A 22108-nucleotide genomic window follows, 5' to 3' on the forward strand; every position below is an offset into this window, starting at 1 on the left:
TTTTCTTTTTATTATTTTTAAGATTTAGTGAGATGACGTATAATAAAACTGACCAATTTAAATACACAGTTTGATGAGTTTTTGCAGATCTAGACAGTCATGTAACCACAACCACCAAAATCATTATAAAAATTATTTCTTCTCCCAGAAGTTTCCCATGCTCCTTTGAGGTCAGTCTCCTTCCTCCACACCCTGGTCACTGGCAACCACTGATGTGCTTTCTATCACTAGAGTTTTATATTTTCTAAAATGTCATATAAATTGAATCATACAGATATAGTCTTACATGTCTGGATTCTTTCACCTAGCACAATGCTTTTGAGATTTATCCATGGTATTATATGTGTCAGCAGTTCATCTTTTTTTTTTTTTTTTTTGCTGAGCAGTATTCCATTATAGATATAACACAATTTGTTATGCACTCATCAGCTGATGCACACTTATGTTCTTTTCAGTTTTTTTGTCTATTATGAACATAGTTACTATGAACATTTGCAAGCAAGTGTTTATGTTGACATTTTTTTTTCTCTTGGGAAAATGACTAAGAGTGATATTATTAGATCACATGGTAGGTTTATGTTTAAATTTATAAGGCACTCCCAAACTGTTTTCCAGATAACATTTTGAAATATATTGTTTGGCATCTTTACCTGAAACATATGAGAGTTTCAGTTCTTCTACACTCTTGCCAACACTTGGTTTTGTCAGGAATTTTTAACTTAAGCTATCCTAGTGAGTCTGTAGTAGAATTACAATGTGGTTTTAGTCTGTATATCTCTAGAGACTAATCATGTGGAGTATCTTTTCATGTGTATATTTGCCATCTGAATTTTTTTAATCTGGTTGTTTCTCTTCTTATGAATAACTTATAGAATTTCATTGTTTTTGAAAACAAGTCGTTTATCAGCTACGTGTTTTGCAGACATTTTTTCCAGATTCATATTTGCATGGTATATCTTTTTCACCTTTTATCTTTACCTATCTGTGACTTTTTTACTTAAAATGCAATTTTAACAGGTTGTACCTAGTTGGATTTTGCCTTTATAATCTGTCTCTGCCTTGTAATGGGATTGTTTGAAACATTTACACTTAATGTAATTTCAGTATGGTTGAGTTTAATTCTATGATTCTGATGTTTTCTATTCATCTCATATGGTCTTTTTTTTTTCTGCCTTTATTTGATTGAGTTTTGTTTGATTTTTATGTATTCTCTTTTATCTCTTCTTTTGGTTTTTAGGTATACCTCTTTGCTATTCTTTTTAAAATTGGTTTCTGTGTTTACAGTCTCATCTTTAACTTGTCACAGTCTACCTCATGTTCATATAAGAAGTTACAAACTACTTCCTTTTTCCTCTCTCCTCCCTTGTGCTATTGTTTTCATTAATTTTTTCTACCTTTGTTATAAATCACAGACTACATTATTATTATTTTGTGGTTAGACAGTTACCTTTTAAAGTAGTCTTAAACTAAGGAAAAATATCTCATATTAATCCACATGCTTACATTCTAGAGCTCTTAATTCCCTTCTGTGGTTGCCAATGTCTATCTAGTATTGTTTTCCTTCCACTAAAAACTACCTTAACATTTCTTATATGTGTTCTACTGCAGATGATAAATTCTCCAGCTTTTGTTTGCCTGAAAACGTCTTTATTTTGTCTTCATTTTATGAAGGACACTATTTCCCCTGGATGTAGAATTTTAGATTGTAAGTTTTTCTTTCACTACTTTAAAGATGTCATTCATTGTCTTCTGGTTGGCAGTGTTTTTGACAAGAAGTCAGCCCTGTCAGCCTTATTTTTGTTTTCTTGTACACAATGTATCTCTTTCTGTGGCTACCTTAAAGAGTTCCTCTTTAAAATTGGTTTTCAATAACTTTTTTAAAGAATTTTAAAAATATGTATTATATATTTATTCTTGGCTGCATTGGGTCTTCGTTGCTCTGCATGGCCTTTCTCTAGTTGCAGAGAGAGGGGGCTACTGTCTAGCTGTGGTATGTGGGCTTCTGTTTGCAGTGGCATCTTGTTTCAGAGCATGGGCTGTAGGGCACTCAGGCTTCAGCAGCTGTGGCACACAGGCTTAGTTGCCCTCATGGCATGTGGGATCTTCCTGGACCAGGGATTGAACCCATGTCCCCTGCATTGCAAGGCAGATTCTTAATGACTGGACAACCAGGAGAGCCATCAATAATTTTATTATGATGTGTTTTGCTGAGATTTTCCTTATATTTATCTTCTCTTGAGTTTATTAAAATTTTAAGACCCATGGCTTATAGTTTTCATCAAAATTTTAAAAAATTTGGCCACTATTTTTTTAAATATATTTTTTGACGCAAAAGCCCTTTTTGTGTTTCTGAACTCCAGTTGAATGTGTGTTCAGTTCAGTTCAGTTGCTCAGTCGTGTCCGACTCTTTGCGACCCCATGAATCGCAGCACGCCAGGCCTCCCTGTCCATCACCAACTCCCGGAGTTCACCCAGACTCACGTCCATCGAGTCAGTGATGCCATCCAGCCATCTCATCCTCTGTCGTCCCCTTCTCCTCCTGTTCCCAATCCCTCCCAGCATCAGAGTCTTTTCCAATGAGTCAACTCTTCGCATGAGGTGGCCAAAGTACTGGAGTTTCAGCTTTAGCATCATTCCTTCCAAAGAAATCCCAGGGCTGATCTCCTTCAGAATGGACTGGTTGGATCTCCTTGCAGTCCAAGGGACTCTCAAGAGTCTTCTCCAACACCACAGTTCAAAAGCATCAATTCTTTGGCGCTCAGCCTTCTTCACAGTCCAACTCTCACATCCATACATGACCACAGGAAAAACCATAGCCTTGACTACACGGATCTTTGTTGGCAAATAATGTCTCTGCTTTTGAATATGCTATCTAGGTTGGTCATAACTTTCCTTCCAAGGAGTAAGTGTCTTTTAATTTCATGGCTGCAGTCACCATCTGCAGTGATTTTGGAGCCCCAAAAAATAAAGTCTGACACTGTTTCTACTGTTTCCCCATCTATTTCCCATGAAGTGATGGGACCAGATGCCATGATCTTTGTTTTCTGAATGTTGAGCTTTAAGCCAGCTTTGTCACTCTCCACTTTCACTTTCATCAAGAGGCTTTTGAGTTCCTCTTCACTTTCTGCCATAAGGGTGGTGTCATCTGCATATCTGAGGTGATTGATATTTCTCCCGGCAATCATTATTCCAGCTTGTGCTTCTTCCAGTCCAGCATTTCTCATGATGTACTCTGCATAGAAGTTAAATAAGCAGGTGACAATATACAGCCTTGACGTACTCCTTTTCCTATTTGGAACCAGTCTGTTGTTTCATGTCCAGTTCTAACTGTTGCTTCCTGACCTGCATACAAATTTCTCAAGAGGCAGATATTGAAGTGGTCTGGTATTCCCATCTCTTTCAGAATTTTCCACAGTTTATTGTGATCCACACAGTCAAAGGCTTTGGCATAGTCAAGAAAGCAGAAATAGATGTTTTTCTGGAACTCTCTTGCTTTTTCCATGATCCAGCGGATGTTGGCAATTTGATCTCTGGTTCCTCTGCCTTTTCTAAAAACAGCTTGAACATCAGGAAGTTCACGGTTCACATATTGCTAAAGCCTGGGTTGGAGAATTTTGAGCATTACTTTACTAGCTTGTGAGATGAGTTGGCATTGCCTTTCTTTGGGATTGGTATGAAAACTGATCTTTTCCAGTCCTGTGGCCACTGCTGAGTTTTCCAGATTTGCTGGCATATTGAGTGCAGCACTTTCACAGCATCATCTTTCAGGATTTGAAATAGCTCCACTGGAATTCCATCACCTCCACTAGCTTTGTTCGTAGTGATGCTTTCTAAGGCCCACTTGACTTCACATTCCAGGATGTCTGACTCTAGGTCAGAGATCACACCATCGTGATTATCTGGGTCGTGAAGATCTTTTTTGTACAGTTCTTCTGTGTATTCTTGCCATCTCTTCTTAATGCCTTCTGCTTCTGTTAGGTCCATACCATTTCTGTCCTTTATCGAGCCCATCTTTGCATGAAATGTTCCCTTGGTATCTCTAATTTTCTTGAAGAGATCTCTAGTCTTTCCCATTCTGTTGTTTTCCTCTATTTCTTTGCATTGATCACTGAGGAAGGCTTTCTTATCTCTTCTTGCTATTCTTTGGAACTCTGCATTCAGATGCTTATATCTTTCCTTTTCTCCTTTGCTTTTTGCTTCTCTTCTTTTCACAGCTATTTGTAAGGCCTCCCGTGTGTTAGTCACAATATTATCCCAAAGGGCACCGTGACTCTGCTCATTGTTTGAAAAACATGTTTCTATCTGTGCTTCAATTTGGATAGATTTTATTGCTATGTCTTCAAGTTCATTGATCTTTTCTTTTGTGGTATTGATTATACTGGTAAGTCCAATCAGCAAATTTTTAATTTCAGATATTTATATTTTCAGCTGTAGAAGTTTATTTTTGTAGTTTCCATTTATGTCTTCATTATCTTCATGTTTTACTTTGAAATCTTCAATATATTTATGAAAGTGAAAGTGAAGTCGCTCAGTCCTGTCCGACTCTTTGTGACCCCATGGACTGTAGCCCACCAGGCTTCTCAGTCCATGGGATTTTCCAGGCAAGAGTACTGGAGTGGGTTGCCATTCCCTTCTCCAGGGGATCTTCCCGACCCAGGGATTGAACCCGGGTCTCCTGCATTGCAGGCAGACGCTTTACCCTCTGAGCCACCAGGGAAGCCCAAACTGTTTAAATTCTTTTTTTTTGGCTGCACCACACAGCTTGCAGGATCTTAGCTCTCTGATCACGGATCGAACCTGGGCTCCAGCAATGAAAGCACAGAGTCTCAACCACTGGACTGCCAAGGAATTCCCTTAAATTTCTTTTTTTGAAAATTTCACCATGATCTCATTTTTAATGTTTCTGCTGATTTTCTTCTGGTTAGCAGACACATTGCTCTGCTTCTTAGATGTTAGGCAATGTGAACATTATATTCTAGATTTTGTTATCTTCCCTAAAAGAGTGATAGGCTTTATATGGGCAGGCGGTTAAGTTACCTGCAGATAAGCTTGATTTTTTTAAACTATTTAAATTGTTTTAATTCTTAGAAGTAATGTATGCTTATTATACAAAAGCTAGAAGTCTAAAAAGTATAAAAAAGAAAATAAAAACAACAGAGGATATAATCATCTACCTATAACCACTGTTAATATTTATATATTTCCTTTCAATGTTTTTTACCCTTTAAGGATACATTTCTTTAAAAATATATATAAATAATACCATAATGAGCACACAGGTAAGTTTCCTGCTTTTTTTTTAACATAACATTTTCTCATGTAATTAAAAAACTTTTATAAACTTACTTGTCTAGACTTTTATTTTGAAATAATTTTAGATTTGCAGAAGAGTTGCAAAGGGAGTACAGAGTTCCTGTGTCTCCTTCATTCAGCTTCCCTTGATATTAACATCTTCTGTAACTACAGTAAGGCATACCTCACTTTATTGTATTTCAATTGGCTGTACTTTACAGACATTGAGCTTTTCACAATGGAAGGTTTGTGGCAACCCTGCATTGAGCAAATTTATCAGTGCCATTTTCCAATAGCATTTGATGAGTTCATGTCTCTATGTCACATTTTGGTAATTCTCACAGTATTTCACAAGTTTTCATAATTATTATATTTGTTATGGCGATCTGTGATCAGTGATCTTTTATGTTACTATAGCAAAAAGATTGCAACTCACTAGTTAGATAATATTTATCATTTTTTAATTATTTATCAGATAGTAGTTATCATTTTTTAGCAATAAAGCATTTAAAATTAAGGGGTGTGTGTGTGTGTTAGTTGCTCAGTCGTGTCCAACTCTTTGCAACCTGTGGACTATAGCCCACCAGGCTCCTCTGTCCATGGAATTCTTCAGGCAAGAACACTGGAGTGGGTTGCCATTCCCTTCTCCAGGGGATCTTCCTGATGCAGGGATCGAACCCCTTCTCCTGCGTTGCAAGTAGATGCTTTACTGTCTGAGCCACCAGGGAAGATAAGGTATATATATATTTAGACATGACATTATTACATACTTAATAGACTACAGTATAGCTTAAACATAATTTTTATATGGGCTGGGAAACCAAAAAATTCATGTGACTTGCTTTATTGTGATAGGCACTTTATTTTGACAGTCTGGAATTTAACCTGTAATATCTCTAATATATGCCTGTACATTTTATCTTGAGTTTCCAGCCAGATTTAGCAAATAGAAACACAGAACACCTAGTTAATCTTGAATCTCAGACAAGCAGACAATGTATACACACACACATTTTTTTTTTTAAAGACATCAATTCTTTTAAGGATTTTTAAATCTTTGTTATGGCAGGTAACCTTTACTCTAGGGTTCAGTTCAGTTCAGTCGCTCAGTCGTGTCCGACTCTTTGCAACCCCATGAATCGCAGCACGCCAGGCCTCCCTGTCCATCACCAACTCCCGGAGTTCACCCAGACTCACGTCCATCGAGTCAGTAATGCCATCCAGCCATCTCACCCTCTGTCGTCCCCTTCTCCTCCTGCTCCCAATCCCTCCAAGCATCAGAGTCTTTTCCAATGAGTCAACTCTTTGCATGAGGTGGCCAAAGTACTGGAGTTTCAGCTTTAGCATCATTCCTTCCAAAGAAATCCCAGGGCTGATCTCCTTCAGAATGGACTGGTTGGATCTCCTTGCAGTCCAAGGGACTCTCAAGAGTCTTCTCCAACACCACAGTTCAAAAGCATCAATTCTTTGGCGCTCAGCCTTCTTCACAGTCCAACTCTCACATCCATACATGACCACAGGAAAAACCATAGCCTTGACTACACGGATCTTTGTTGGCAAATAATGTCTCTGCTTTTGAATATGCTATCTAGGTTGGTCATAACTTTCCTTCCAAGGAGTAAGTGTCTTTTAATTTCATGGCTGCAGTCACCATCTGCAGTGATTTTGGAGCCCCAAAAAATAAAGTCTGACACTGTTTCTACTGTTTCCCCATCTATTTCCCATGAAGTGATGGGACCAGATGCCATGATCTTTGTTTTCTGAATGTTGAGCTTTAAGCCAGCTTTGTCACTCTCCACTTTCACTTTCATCAAGAGGCTTTTGAGTTCCTCTTCACTTTCTGCCATAAGGGTGGTGTCATCTGCATATCTGAGGTGATTGATATTTCTCCCGGCAATCTTTATTCCAGCTTGTGCTTCTTCCAGTCCAGCATTTCTCATGATGTACTCTGCATAGAAGTTAAATAAGCAGGGTGACAATATACAGCCTTGACGTATTCCTTTTCCTCTTTGGAACCAGTCTGTTGTTCCATGTCCAGTTCTAACTGTTGCTTCCTGACCTGCATACAGATTTCTCAAGAGGCAGGTCAGGTGGTCTGGTATTCCCATCTCTTTCAGAATTTTCCACAGTTGATTGTGATCCACAAAGTCAAAGGCTTTGGCATAGTCAAGAAAGCAGAAATAGATGTTTTTCTGGAACTCTCTTGCTTTTTCCATGATCCAGCGGATGCTGGCAATTTGATCTCTGGTTCCTCTGCCTTTTCTAAAACCAGCTTGAACATCAGGAAGTTCGCGGTTCACATACTGCTGAAGCCTGGCTTGGAGAATTTTGAGCGTTACTTTACTAACGTTAGTTTAGCCTTACTACTAATGCAAGATCCTTCTGAATCTCTATTGAATGCTCAGGTATCCAGAGAAGACCCTCCAGTTCATGTAGCTGCTACACAGACAGCTGTTTTTCCTGTGTGAGAACTGGGAACTGTGCAGCTTCAAGACTTGTTTTATTGCCCAGTTTTGTACAGTTTTACTCTGAGTTTATTCAGCTTAGTATTCAACCAAAGACTCAAAGTTTTCCCTAAAGCTGATCACTGGGGGTTCTTTCTCTCTGTGGCTTTTGTCTCTCTAGCATTCTGCCCTGCATTTCAAACCCTACATCCTAGATTCTGATTGTGTCTCCCAAACTCAGAAAGGCTACCTTCTCTGCATGGGTCCCCTTCCTGCTCTGTGATCCAGAAATGTCTGCAGGAAGAAAGTCAAAGCAATTGTGGGGCTCATCTATATTTTCCCTTCTCTTGGGGATTACCCTGCACTGCTTGTGAATGATGATGGAAAACAGTTTTTCATACATTATATCCAGTTTGATAGTTGTTTGTGACAGAAATCAATTCCAATATCAGCTACAGTTTCATAGCCAGAAACAGAAAAGTCTCCTTTTTCTTATTAAAAAAAAACAAAGCAAAACACATACACACATGGTGTCTTCTTTCTTGGCTGCTGTGCTTGATTGTGATGATGGCTGTGTTAGCCAAGTAATAGACTTGAGAAAAGCTGGCTTGCAGACAAAGCTAATATGACAAGAATGGCAGGGACTTCCCTGGTGGTCCAGTGATTAAGAGCCCGCCTGCCAATGCGGGGGACATGGGTTCAATCGTTGGTCCAGGAAGATTCCACACTGCAGGGCAACTAACCCCGGGCGCCCCAACTACTGAGTTCACGCTCTGTTGCCCATGCTCCACGGCAAGACAAGCCATTGCAATGAGAAGCCTATACAGTGCAATGAAGAGTAGCCCCTGCTCGCTGCAATCAGGGAAAACCCGTGCACGGCAACGAAGACAGAGCACAGCCAAAAATAAATAATAAAATGATATTCATTTTTTAAAAAAATTATGGCAGGGACAAAGGGAGAATGCCTGTGTCCTTGGTGACATCATCGGTCCACTGAACTAATCAACTGGGGAACCCCTCCTGAAGAATTATTGGTATGTGAAAAACTTTTTTTCTTAATTTTTAAGCCAGTTGGGTTGCAGTTTTTGTTACTTGACATCAAAGGTATCGTAATTAATACAAATTAGTGTACTAATAAAATAGCAAATGCTCAGTACTCGTTAGTAATAAAAGATATACAGTTGTAGAACACTGTGTGCCATCTAGGTTGTGCACTGAGAGATTTATGTGTAATTATCGCACTTAGGGCTTCCCTGTTGGCTCAGATGGTAAAGAATCTGCCTACAATGCGGGAGACCTGGGTTCCATCCCTGGGTTGGGAAGACTCCCTGAAGAAGGGAATAGCTACCACCTGCTCCAGTATTCTGGCCTGGAGAATTCCATGGACTGTACAGTCCATGGGGTTGCAAAGAGTCAGACACGATTGAACGACTTTAACTTCACTATCTCACTTCATGTCATAGCCAACCTAGTAGGTAGTGAGTACCAACCCCACTTTACAGATGCAGAACTTGAGGCTGAGAGAAAAGCACAGTTTTCAAGCTTGCAGATTTAATCCAATCGCTGGCTTCTCTGACTTCAAAGTTACACTGTTATTTAGTCTTTCTAATACTGGTTTTTAAGTCCCTAAACTTAATCTAGACCACAGATCTTTTCATTAAAAGGAGAAAACTGATCAATGAAAAAAAGTACCATTCAAGATGGGAAATCAGGACACCCAAATGTTAGCTCAGTCAGGAGAGAGAAAGTTCTAATCTAGTCCTGGATCCTAAATTCCCCTGCCTGCCATTTCTGAGGATAAAGTTTGAGTGCTTTCTGCTAAGTCAGGACAGCTGGCCCAATCAGAATAAAGACCACCTGAAGCAGGCAAGCATCTGGGAATCAGAGTTAGGTCCCCAGCAGCAAAAGATCCAGATGTGCAACAAGGCTGAAACAGCAACCAGGGAGCATTGTCAGGGCCACCCAACCTGAAGGAAGTTTTCAAGTCAGAGTCAGGGATACAGGAGGTAGGAAACAGAAGTTGCTGGGAAAAGCCCAGAGTCCCATGTCATAGCCCTGCTATCAGGAAACTGAACGATGCTTGTTTAGAGATGCTGGAAAGAGGGAAAGAGCCACAGCCCTTAAAGCTTACTCTGTTTGTGCTAGGAATGCCAAAGTGATAGCTTTAAAACTTTGAGAGATATAAAAATGGACTGCATTCTGGTGGATACGGAGTAAATCCTCTAGGAAACTGTTTATAAGTCACTTAGTATAAGTGAAGTTTCTGAGAGCTGCTGTCAGCAGAGAGAGAGAGAGAAAGGTGGAGAAACTCAGGAGCAGGCAAGAAGATGAGCCATACTGATGCAGGGCAGCAAGCCCAGAGCTGGGGTCCAGTGGGTCAACTGCACAGGATCCAGGCGATCCAGTAGATCATTGTAGAAAGATCCTTCTGCAATAACTGACTCTAGGCAGACTCAAGATGAGAATGGGCATGAGGCTGAAAAAGCACATTTCTGTTCCTAACTAGTGCCTTTCCCAAATAGGTTGGGCAATAAACCAGAATGAGTCATCAAGGCAGTGAAAACACGTCACCATCAGAAAGGAGGGTACCTGGAGGGATGGGGGGAGTGTGTGCATGTATGTGTGTGTGTGTTGTAGGGATGTAAGCCAAGAGACAGAAGGAAGGGGACTCGTCTTTCTCCCCAATGCCAAGAAGTCTGAAAATGACAATAATTTGGGTAGAACTGCCTTCAGAAGTGGGGAGGAGACAAGAGACATCTAAGGCATGACAGATTGAGTAAAAAGAGCAATAAAAATTGCATTAGCTATGGAGGAGAACAAGGAAAAATGGAAACAGCGAATTTGCTGGTGGGGGAGGGTGGGACGGTGGATGCTTTTTAAAAAAAATCTGTTATTTCAATACATAGCTTTTTAAAAATGACATCCTGTGTTTGAGAGTCAGGATTTCATCTGGGTAGTCCTAAATCCCTGTCCTGGAATTTAGCTTGCTGCCCCAGGGGCTGGTAGCACTTTAAATTGATCCTGAGAACAAAGAAGGGAGACTTTGCCATATTTTAATGTCCTCCAGCTGCCGGGCCAGCCCCTCCCAGGCCTTAGCCCTGACCACACCCTCAGAGCACTCTGCTTTTGGGCAGTCTGTGCTCCCTGAGGTTTGGCTGTGGTGGAGTTAGATCGGCTCCCTGGAAAATGTTACTGCCCATGTCACTGGTTGCAGAAAGCATTCTGCCTTTGGCATGAGGGCCCTTGCTGGCTTTAATTTCTCAGGCTCTCCCATAGGGAGGGGAGGGATGGGGATGAGGGGAGCTCTCTTCTCCGCAACTGCAGTGTGGATAGGGAGACTTGCTGGAAGGCCTGTGCTGGTTGATCAATGAAAGCCTGACACTCCCCTTGCTAAGTGGTCCTTCCAGCCTGGGTAAAATGATATGACATCAAGCTCCACCTTCGTGGCATCTCACAGGGGACGTTCAGCAAGCTAACCCATTTTACAAACCACCAGATTTGAATGTCCCTCCCCCTGAAACCCAGCAAGGAGAACCTGGATGCTTAAATCTCCTATGTCCTGTATTAATTAAATTTTTAAACTTTAAAATTAAACGAAACACTGTGAAGGTTTCTCAAAAAATTAAAAATTATCATACACCCAGCAATTCCACTTCTAGATATTCCCCAAAGAGTTGAAAGCAGGTACTCATACAGATGTTTGTACCTCAGCCTTCACAGCTTCATTATTCACAATAGTGAAAAGGCAGAAGTGACCCACATGTCCATCACCAGGTGGGTGGATAACAAAACCTGGTACATACAGACAATGGAATATTATTCAGCCTTAAAAAGGAAGGGGAAACCTGACATATGCTACAACATCAATGAACCTTGAAAACATTATGCTCAGTAAAAGAAGACAGTCACAAAAGGACAAATAGGATCCTACTTATATGTGGTAACTGGAGTAGTCAAAGGATAGAGATAGAAGAATGGTGGTTGCCAGGGGAAGTAGGGAATGGAGAGTTAATAAAGATGTCAGTCATGCTGATGAAAAGGTTCTAGACATGGATATTGGTGCTGATTGCCCAAGAATGTGAATGTGCTTAATGCCACTGAATTGTCCACTTAAATGGTTCAGATGGTAAACTTCTGTATATTTTACTACAAAAATTAAATGAAACGCATTAAGTAATTTAGTTATTCACTTAGTTAATGAGCATTTATGGGGAACTCATATGCCAGTGTTGTATTACTAGACAGAATACAAAAAAAGAGTAAAAAATGTTACTGCTCCCAAAGAGGTCACCATCCAAGGTGCCAAATACAGTCTAGCCAAACTAGACTCATTTCCTTCCTAGACACTGTCAAGGGAATCCATAGATAGAAATGCATCTTTTTTTGCCAGACCTTTTTTTTAAAATTCTTTCAAGTCTTAGTCCTCTCTACCTAGTCCCTTTCTCCCCTATACTTACACACACCTGTATGCCTTTCAGTTCAGTTCAGTCGCTCAGTCGTGTCCGACTCTTTGCGACCCCATGAATCGCAGCACGCCAGGCCTCCCTGTCCATCACCAACTCCCGGAGTTCACCCAGACTCATGTCCATCGAGTCAGTGATGCCATCCAGCCATCTCACCCTCTGTCGTCCCCTTCTCCTCCTGCCCCCAATCCCTCCCAGCATCAGAGTCTTTTCCAATGAGTCAACTCTTTGCATGAGGTGGCCAAAGTACTGGAGTTTCAGCTTTAGCATCATTCCTTCCAAAGAAAGCCCAGGGCTGATCCCCTTCATAATGGACTGGTTGGATCTCCTTGCAGTCCAAGGGACTCTCAAGAGTCTTCTCCAACACCACAGTTCAAAAGCATCAATTCTTCGGCGCTCAGCCTTCTTCACAGTCCAACTCTCAATCCATACATGACCACAGGAAAAACCATAGCCTTGACTAGACGAACCTTTGTTGGCAAAGTAATGTCTCTGCTTTTGAATATGCTATCTAGGTTGGTCATAACTTTCCTTCCAAGGAGTAAGCGTCTTTTAATTTCATGGCTGCAGTCACCATCTGCAGTGATTTTGGAGCCCAAAAAAATAAAGTCTGACACTGTTTCCACTGTTTCCCCATCTATTTCCCATGAAGTGATGGGACCGGATGCCATGATCTTTGTTTTCTGAATGTTGAGCTTTAAGCCAGCTTTTTCATTTTCCACTTTCACTTTCATCAAGATTTTTAGTTCCTCTTCACTTTCTGCCATAAGGGTGGTGTCATCTGCATATCTGAGGTGATTGATATTTCTCCCGGCAATCTTGATTCCAGCTTGTGCTTCTTCCAGTCCAGCGTTTCTCATGATGTACTCTGCATAGAAGTTAAATAAACAGGGTGACAATATACAGCCTTGATGTACTCCTTTTCCTCTTTGGAACCAGTCTGTTGTTCCATGTCCAGTTCTAACTGTTGCTTTCTGACCTGCATACAAATTTCTCAAGAGGCAGGTCAGGTGGTCTGGTATTCCCATCTCTTTCAGAATTTTCCACAGTTTATTGTGATCCACACAGTCAAAGGCTTTGGCATAGTCAAGAAAGCAGAAATAGATGTTTTTCTGGAACTCTCTTGCTTTTTCCATGATCCAGCAGATGTTGGCAATTTGATCTCTGGTTCCTCTGCCTTTTCTAAAAACAGCTTGAACATCAGGAAGTTCACGGTTCACATATTGCTGAAGCATGGCTTAGAGAATTTTGAGCATTACTTTACTAGCATGTGAGATGAGTGCAATTGTGCGGTAGTTTGAGCATTCTTTGGCATTGCCTTTCTTTGGGATTGGAATGAAAACTGATCTTTTCCAGTCCTGTGGCCACTGCTGAGTTTTCCAGATTTGCTGGCATATTGAGTGCAGCACTTTCACAGCATCATCTTTCAGGATTTGAAATAGCTCCACTGGAATTCCATCACCTCCACTAGCTTTGTTCGTAGTGATGCTTTCTAAGGCCCACTTGACTTCACATTCCAGGTTGTCTGGCTCTAGGTCAGTGATCACACCATCATGATTATCTGGGTCGTGAAGATCTTTTTTGTACAGTTCTTCTGTGTATTCTTGCCACCTCTTCTTAATATCTTCTGCTTCTGTTAGGTCCATACCATTTCTGTCCTTTATCGAGCCCATCTTTGCATGAAATGTTCCCTTGGTGAAGAGATCTCTAGTCTTTCCCATTCTGTTGTTTTCCTCTATTTCTTTGCATTGATCGCTGAGGAAGGCTTTCTCATCTCTCCTTGCTACGAACCCTTATAACATCATCGTGTAATCACTGGCCTGTGTATTTATCCCTTCTAGACTCTGGTCTCCCTGATTCATCCCGCCCCTAACACCAGAAATGCTGTGTTCATGTGTCAGAGAATGAGGGATGAGACTTGCTACTCCAAATGTGGTCTGAAAACCAGCTGTGTCAGCATCACTTGGAAGCTTATTAGCAATGCAGGCTCTAAGACCCCACTCAGACCTATTTAATCAGAATTTGCATTTTTATAGGTACCCCAGATGATCTGATTGGATTCCCTGTGGGCTCACATATAGAGTCTGCCTGCAATTCAGGAGACTCGGCTTTGATCCCTGGGTCAAGAAGATCCTGGAGAAGGAAATGGCAATCCACTCCAGTATTCTTGCCTGGAAAATCCCATGGGCGGAGGAGCCTGGCAGGTTACAGTCCATAGGATCACAAAGAGTCAGGCATGACTGAGCGACTTCACTTTCACTTTCAGATGATCTGTGCAGTACATTCCAATTTGAGCAGCCTGGGTGCAGGCGGGTAGAGGTTAACATAGGTGGGTGGGGAGCATGTACTTGGGTGTGTGTGTTCACACACACTTTTTTGTAGGGTTTGACCACCCCCTTAAGGAGACCCTAATTGGTAGCCTCTGGAAGCATCCCCTCTAATTATTCAACCCATCTCTAGATACATTAACCACAACTTTCTTCCCAAACAGTGACTGAACAGAAGTTAAGCAAGAAGTAGAAGAAAATGAGCCGTAATACAGAGGATTCGAGCCTGCCCGGGTGAGGCTCCATTCAGCACAATGGAACAGTTACTATTTCCTCCCGGAGTTAAATCTTAATACCACAGCAAAGTTGACATGGTAAAATCCCTCGCCTAGTAAACATTTCTGCTTTCCGGCTGACTGTTTATTTCTTTCAAGGAAGAATTTCAAAGAGTCATATGCTTGTAAAGGTAAATTTTTAAGCTTCTACTTTAATACCTCCATTTCACAGGAGAGCAAACTGAAGACCAAGTGAGGTTGAACGAGCCTGACGTGACTTGACCCCTAGGATCAAGGCTAGACTGAAGCCGTGAGCACCCGGCAGATTAATGAGTTGATGTCCCTTCAACTTGTTAGTTTTGAAATATTTGTTCAACACTTATCTGGTATTCCATGGATAAACTGATCTTCTGTTAATAAAAATTGCGTACAGAAATGGATCCTATTGTTAATTTATATCTACTGGCCAAAACAGAGTCTTTGTACCAAAAAAACATGGTAAAATATTTTCCACTTTTCTGATGTTCTTCTTCTCACTTCCATTTTCTTTTATAATTTTCTAAACATGACAACTTCATCATGGGAGTGTGAAAGGGTTTGCAATTTAAATAAAAACAATTAGCTGACTTGATCTTAGTAAGTAGCACCATTTGCCCCTGTTCAGGTTTGGTATTCATGTAATCGTGACTGCTAACTTCAGATATGGCTGCATCAGGCATGTGTATGTGGCACTTCTGTGTACAATCCACAGAGGTAGGTCAATTTGGCAGAGTGGGTTTTTTGTCTTGTTTTTTTTTTTTTTTTAAATTTAAGTATAGTTGATTAACAGTGTTGTGTTAGTTTCTGATATACACTAAGTGATCCAATTATATATATATTTATTTATGTATATTCCTTTTTATATTATTTTCCATTATGGTTTATCATAGGATATTGAGTAAAGTTCCCTGTGCTACACAGTAGTACTTTGCTGTTTATCTGTTTTGACAGACTGTTTTTAAATTTACTACTCAAGGGTGCTGTGTGTTTTGTGGAGACAGACCAATAGTCACATGACTTCAGGGGAAATCTAAATTAAGTGGCAATCGTTCCAATTTATAACAGCAGTGTTCTGTTACCCTGGGCAGTTGCTTGGCTGGATCTTATTAATCCAGCTCTGACTGAAATCTAGGCATCTGGGCATATCTGGAAGATTAAAGGGACAGGCTTCCAGGAGACTATTTGCATGAAGGACCAAGAAAGGCCATGGAAGAAAGGATTACTGGAAAAAGAAGCATCCTAATGAGTCAGACCCACAAACTTGTCTCAGCACCTCCCATTTTCTAGTGGCAGCTCCATTTGCCCTAGGGACCTTCGGAATATTCCCTGACTTCTCCTGCTTCCTCTCCTGATCCAGAATGCGGCTCTGGCACTGAGGAGTAGTGAGCTCAGTGCTCTTCACCACAGGTACCAGCAGCAGAACATCAGGGGACCCGTGGAGACCAGAGAAGGAGAGGAGGAGCATGGAGGATGTCACGTGGGACTTGGAAGGACTTGTTGATGAGCACAGGTGAGCCTTCCCGGGGTACCCAGAATAGGACCAGAGAGCCAGCTATAGCACTATTAGGGTTAGTCTATTTATTTCTTACGCTCTCTTGTTCTGATGGAAGAAACAATAAACCAGGAGTCAGGACCTCTGCTTTTTCCTACTCACGTGACCATTGGCATTTGGTGATCTCTCTGATCCTCACTTTCCTCTTTTGTAAAACAGGACTCTAATAATTGCCTGATCCCTTTCCAAGAATATTGAGTTTCATGTGATATAAAGTACTTGAAGGACTTCCCTGGTGGTCCAGTGGTTAAGAATCTGCCTGCCAGTGCAGGAGACGTGGGTTCGATCCCTGGTCTGGGATCATTCCGCATGCTGCAGGGCAACTGACCCCACTCACCCTGCGCACCACAATGACTAAGCCTGCTTCCTAGAGCCCACGAGCTGCGACTACTGAAGCTGCACAACAAGGAAACCACCACAAGGAGAAACTCAGGCCCGCAACTGGAGGGCGGCCCCCACTCACTGCAATACAGAAGGTGCGTCCTGGCAACCAAGACCCAGCACAGCCATCAACAAAACAAAACAAAAACCCTGAAAGAGTTTTGCTACCTATAAACAAAAGTAAGGTATTAACCAGAAGAAAGTCAGCCCCCAAGGTTAGGGCCCGAGAGAGAAGGCTGTAGACTGAGATGAGAGAGGCACCTAGGAACCCAGGGTTAGAGATTTTACCTTTGTGCTAAAGGAACAAAGAAATACTATGAGAAAAAAAAAAAAAAAAAGAAATACTATGAGATAGCTAACATCAGCTGCTTGACAGAGGAGCTGACTGAATTGTGCCCCCTGGAATTGTGTGACACAGAGCTCAGGTTCTTTGGGCCCCCACAACTCCTTGTGTTGCGTTAAAACTTGGTTGTGTGTTTGAATCACCTGCACTATACTTGATGTTATTTGACTGTCAGCAGAGGTACTTTTGGGGGGGGAAGAAGCTAAGCAATGGGCAAAATCTCTGAGTGGACATGCCTATCTACATATTATCCTGGGTGGTGACTGAAAAAAGCTTAACCCAAGATCTTGCAGAGCCGCATGTCACATCCTGTCTAGAAGAGGGCTTTCCCAGGCAGGCCGGAGGCTCTCTCAGCATTCCGTAGTTATTGCCATTAGGTCATAGTCTCAGGTTCTTTGACAGGTAACATACGGAGAAGTACAGGTTACGGCATGCAGTGCTCCAACAGGCTCTGGGCCACACAAACCAAAGTAGTGACTTGAATGGTAGAAAACCTTCTGTAAGAAGTTAAAGTGGCCTTGGTTATGTTAGAAATCATTGTTAGCCTCACCAGTGGATCCTATCACAATGGAAAATTTGGGTGTTCTTTCAGGTTAGGAAGGGTGTCCTTTCCTTGGGAAGGAATACTACAGAATGCTGTGCTAATCACATTTGGACAAAAAGTATTGCAGATATTTCCGTGTTCCACACAGAAAGCCTCAGCAGTGAAACCAGAAAATGCAGTCTTGGCAGAAACCACTGGGGTTCCTGGAAACCCATTCAGTGCAGACACCTGGGGCCAGATCCCTGGAGCAAAAGAGGTATTCCCTTCTTATCCTGGCCGGTGACAGCTGCTTTGTGGTCCACTGCCCAGGGTCTAAATGGCTCAGTTGTCAATCAAACAGCCTTCAATCAGTCCTCAAGTTCTCAATTTCTATGAGTCTGTCATCAAATTCTCCATTTGTAACTAAGTATCCAAGGGTCTATCTCTGACTCTATGGAAGTTACAGGGTCTCTTCTTCCCATCCCCCATTCTCCCAAGAGCTTATCTGTTTGAAAAACCAGTGACTAAAACTAAAGAGCATTCACATCTATTTAACATCTTCTGTTAAAGCCTTGCAAGCAAATTACTTTTCCAGATAACTGAAACTTACTTCATTAAGTGCCAAGGATTTATTTGAACTTGTTTTGATGGAAATCTTTTCAAAATGTATCATACAGCTTTCTATTTTCTTTTCTTTTTTTAAAAATTAAGACTGGGGAGATTTATTAATCTTTTCAGGAACTCTGATACAAAGCACAGTAAAAGGCCACAGACCAGTAAATAAACATCATGGTTTTTGGCTCTTTCAAACTGCTGCTACGGCCGTAAGAGCAAAACACCCTTTTTCATCACTTTGAACGGAGGAGTACAAATGGCAAATAAAAAGCTTTAGTCACTTCTCTGATTTAAAAGTTTAATAAAGCTTTAAGTGTTTGCTGGTTTAAATACTACCTAAAAAAATAATAATTAAAAAAAATTTAACATGAGATTTATATAGAAAGTGACTTGGTTTTGAAGGCAGTGCAGTTGGTTCCTATGCCATAAGAAACTCACCCTCCAGATTTATGAATTAGTAAAGTAACAGATTGTATTATAGGCCCGAGTCACATAAATTTATATGTTATTAGCATGATCTTTAAAATTTACAATATAAACAAAACTGTATATATATATTAGCTTTGTTTTCCAAAATAATAGGCAACTCATTAGCCAAAGATACCATAGTCTAGAAAACAAAAAGGCGCATCTGTATAGATTCATGCTCTTATTCCCTCTATGATTCGGTTAGGTAGTCTACATTTTGACCAAGTAATAAATACAGTGTATTCTATTATTTTCATTCTATTTTCCACTTTTGTCTTCAGCAGCAAATTTTGGCATTTACGACGTGACATTAAAGAGTTTAAGAACATTGGGTGTTATTTACAATTTTCCTAAATCTAAAAACTAGAAGATGGTCAAAGAGATTAAAAGATGATTAAAATCTGTATCATCACACACCCCCATATGTGTGTAAATTCACTACCTTAAAAAGTCTTGAATTCTACTTCTATTTTCTTAAAGTTATGGTACTGAACATTATATAATCTTTATTTTTTTTAATGGAAACAAGTCTTTATTAAGTAACTTTTAACATCAGAAATATGAATAAAACTCTTGCAGTTCTCTTTACAGCAGATATATCATATCAGTGCTTTGGCTACCTTAAAAGCTCTTTACCATAAAATATTTGGTTTTAAAGTTTACTCAAATAGAATGCATAATCCCTATGACTCCCCTACATTACATAACAAAAGAGTGTGGTAAAATTAGTAAATACTTTTTTTTTTTAATTAGTAAATACTAAACTGAATTGATTATTTATCATTCTCAGTTTGTGGTTTTTAGAAACAGTGCAATTATCTAACACATGTCGATTCCTCGGCTTACTAGTTGGGGTGTACAGTGCAACAAAATACAAAATACATACTTGGTGAACATCCGTTTTATCTGCAAGACAGCAGCTAAAGATTAGGTTTCAATACTGACATTTAACTATCCTACAAGCAATTAGCATTACCTCAGAAATGTAGCCTTTCTTTAAGTTACTATTCATTTGCAACCGTTTGTTCAACAGATGTTTTGTACGTAGCTAGTAAGGATTAGACCCTCCTAACTCCTGGGAATACAATGCACTGTACATGAATCCTGTCCTCTAAGAGCTTTCAGGCGATGGAGGAGATAGAGAAGTTAACAAGCAGTTGCTGTACAGCAAGCTACTACCCTGCTAGGGTACAGGGAGAGGAGGACTTTAATCTTGAGGTCGGGAAAGGCTTCCAAAGGCCCTTGCAAGTGGAAACTGAAGTACCAGCAGAACTTAGTTGAAGCAGGAATGAAGCACTGAAGGGCATCTTTCAAGAAGCTGCTGCTGCTCCTAAGTCGCTTCAGTTGTGTCCGACTCTGTGCGATCCCATAGACAGCAGTTCACCAGGCTGGGATTCTCCAGGCAAGAACACTGGAGTGGGTTGCCATTTCCTCTCCAATGCATGAAAGTGAAAAGTGAAAGTGAAGTTGCTCAGTCGTGCCCGACTCTGTGCGACCCTATGGACAGCAGCCCACCAGGCTCCTCCATCCATAGGCCTCTCCAGGCAAGAATACCGGAGTGGGTTGCCATTTCCTTCTCCATCATTCAAGAAGAGAGAACTGCAAAAGCAAATGCCAGACGTACCATGGAGTTTGAAGGAAAACGCAGAGAAGACCAAGGGGGTGGGGGGTAGGGGCACGCAGTAGTGGGGATGTGCTCTGATGAAACCACAGGGCATCTAATGCAAAGAAGGCTAGAGCCTGGAGACATGAACAGAACCAGGACACCAAGAGCTCCCTATGTCTTTGGATACCAATTGGATCTTCATCTTCTTTTCAGTCTGTGCACAGCACAGTTTGACTTATCAGCAAACAAACGTTAATTGGCCACCTACCAAATGCCAGGTGTTGATAATAATAATTGCTAACCATGAGTGCCTACTATATGCCAGACATGTCTCTAAGCACTTTTGAAGGTTGCCTTTTTTAATCCTTAGGAAATGGGCATTACCCCCAGGGGATTTCCCTGGTGGCACAGTGGCTAAGAATTCACCTGCCAATGCAGGGAACCCAAGTTTGATCCCTGGACTGGAGAGATTCCACATGCCAAGGGACAGCTAAGCCTGTGTGCCACACCTACTGACCCCGCATGCCTAGAGCCTGTGCTCTGCAACAAGAGAAGCCACCACAATGAGAAGTCTGCGCACAGCAATAGCACCCACTCACCATAGCTAAAGAAAGCTTGTACAAAGCAATGAAGACCCAGAGGAGCCAAAAATAAAGTAAATAAATAAATAAAAATTTTTAAAAATACTGTGCCCATTCTACGGATGAGGAAATTAAGATTCCAAGAACTTAGGCAGCTTGCTTATTGCTACCCTGTTCATCTGGCCCATGCCATAGTAGGTGCCACAGATAATGAAGACATATCTAGGCAGATTTTTGTAAAAGTGCTTGGCATTTTTTTTATGATCTCCACCATCATTTCTGCCTTACTCTATGGATCAAAGCAGTCCCAAAGACCCTCCCAAGTAAAGGGGACTTTGACCTCACCACCGGATGCGAGGAGAACCAAAGTCACATTGTCAGAGGAGCATGAAGCGTAGGAGATATTTTGGCTCCTACGTTTGGAAAATGCAGTCTGCCTGGGAGTACCTTGGGAAAAGGTCCACAGACGGAAGGGCTTGACCGTCTGCCTGGCCAGGCCCATCGTGCAGTGCACAAACTAGAAACCCACGCAGCAACCTCGGGCCCATCAGTTTTGTTTTGGGAGACCCTGACCTGGGTGAATCACCAAGGGAGAGAGTGTTTTCTGAATCTCCATGCTGTACCACCTGGGATCATTTTTACTTTACGTTGCCAAGGTCTTATTAGCAAGACTGGTGTACTAGGTGCACAGGAAGAAATACCAACGATGTGAAGGTCTCCAGTCTCCCAGGCAGTGGAGGAAGCTGCAACAGGGGGGCGGCTATGGGGGGTGGGGGGCAGACGGTGGGCGGTAGTTGTAGTGTTTGTCCCTGAGAGTTGATGATACCTGAGTCACTACCTCTCCCCAGGAGGTTGTATTTCATTAATTACGAACATAGTGGTTACCCTTCGAGAGCCTATTTGGGAAGGAGTATCCTGGAAAAGACTGGAATTGCTGGTAGGACAGTGGATGGAGGCTCAATGTATCCAGGTAAGCATTGTGTCAGCTGCTGATTTCTAGCCAAGATAAAAAAGCAAGAAATTGTAAATACACGCACGCACGCACACACACACACCCAGGACTCACTGGATGGCTGAATCTGTTTTATTGTAGTGAGTGGTCAGAGAAGTGAAATAGTGGAACAGAAGCTCAGATAGGTAAACTGCAGGGGCTCCTAAACATCAGGCTAGTATCTTCTTACTTAGACCAGTTATTTCCAAACAGTTTTGATCATACAATCCAATAATATGACATTTTTTTGAGCACCCCTTGTTGAAAT

The sequence above is a fragment of the Bos mutus genome, chromosome 3 (genome assembly GCF_027580195.1).
Source record: "Bos mutus isolate GX-2022 chromosome 3, NWIPB_WYAK_1.1, whole genome shotgun sequence".
Lineage (NCBI taxonomy): Eukaryota > Metazoa > Chordata > Mammalia > Artiodactyla > Bovidae > Bos > Bos mutus.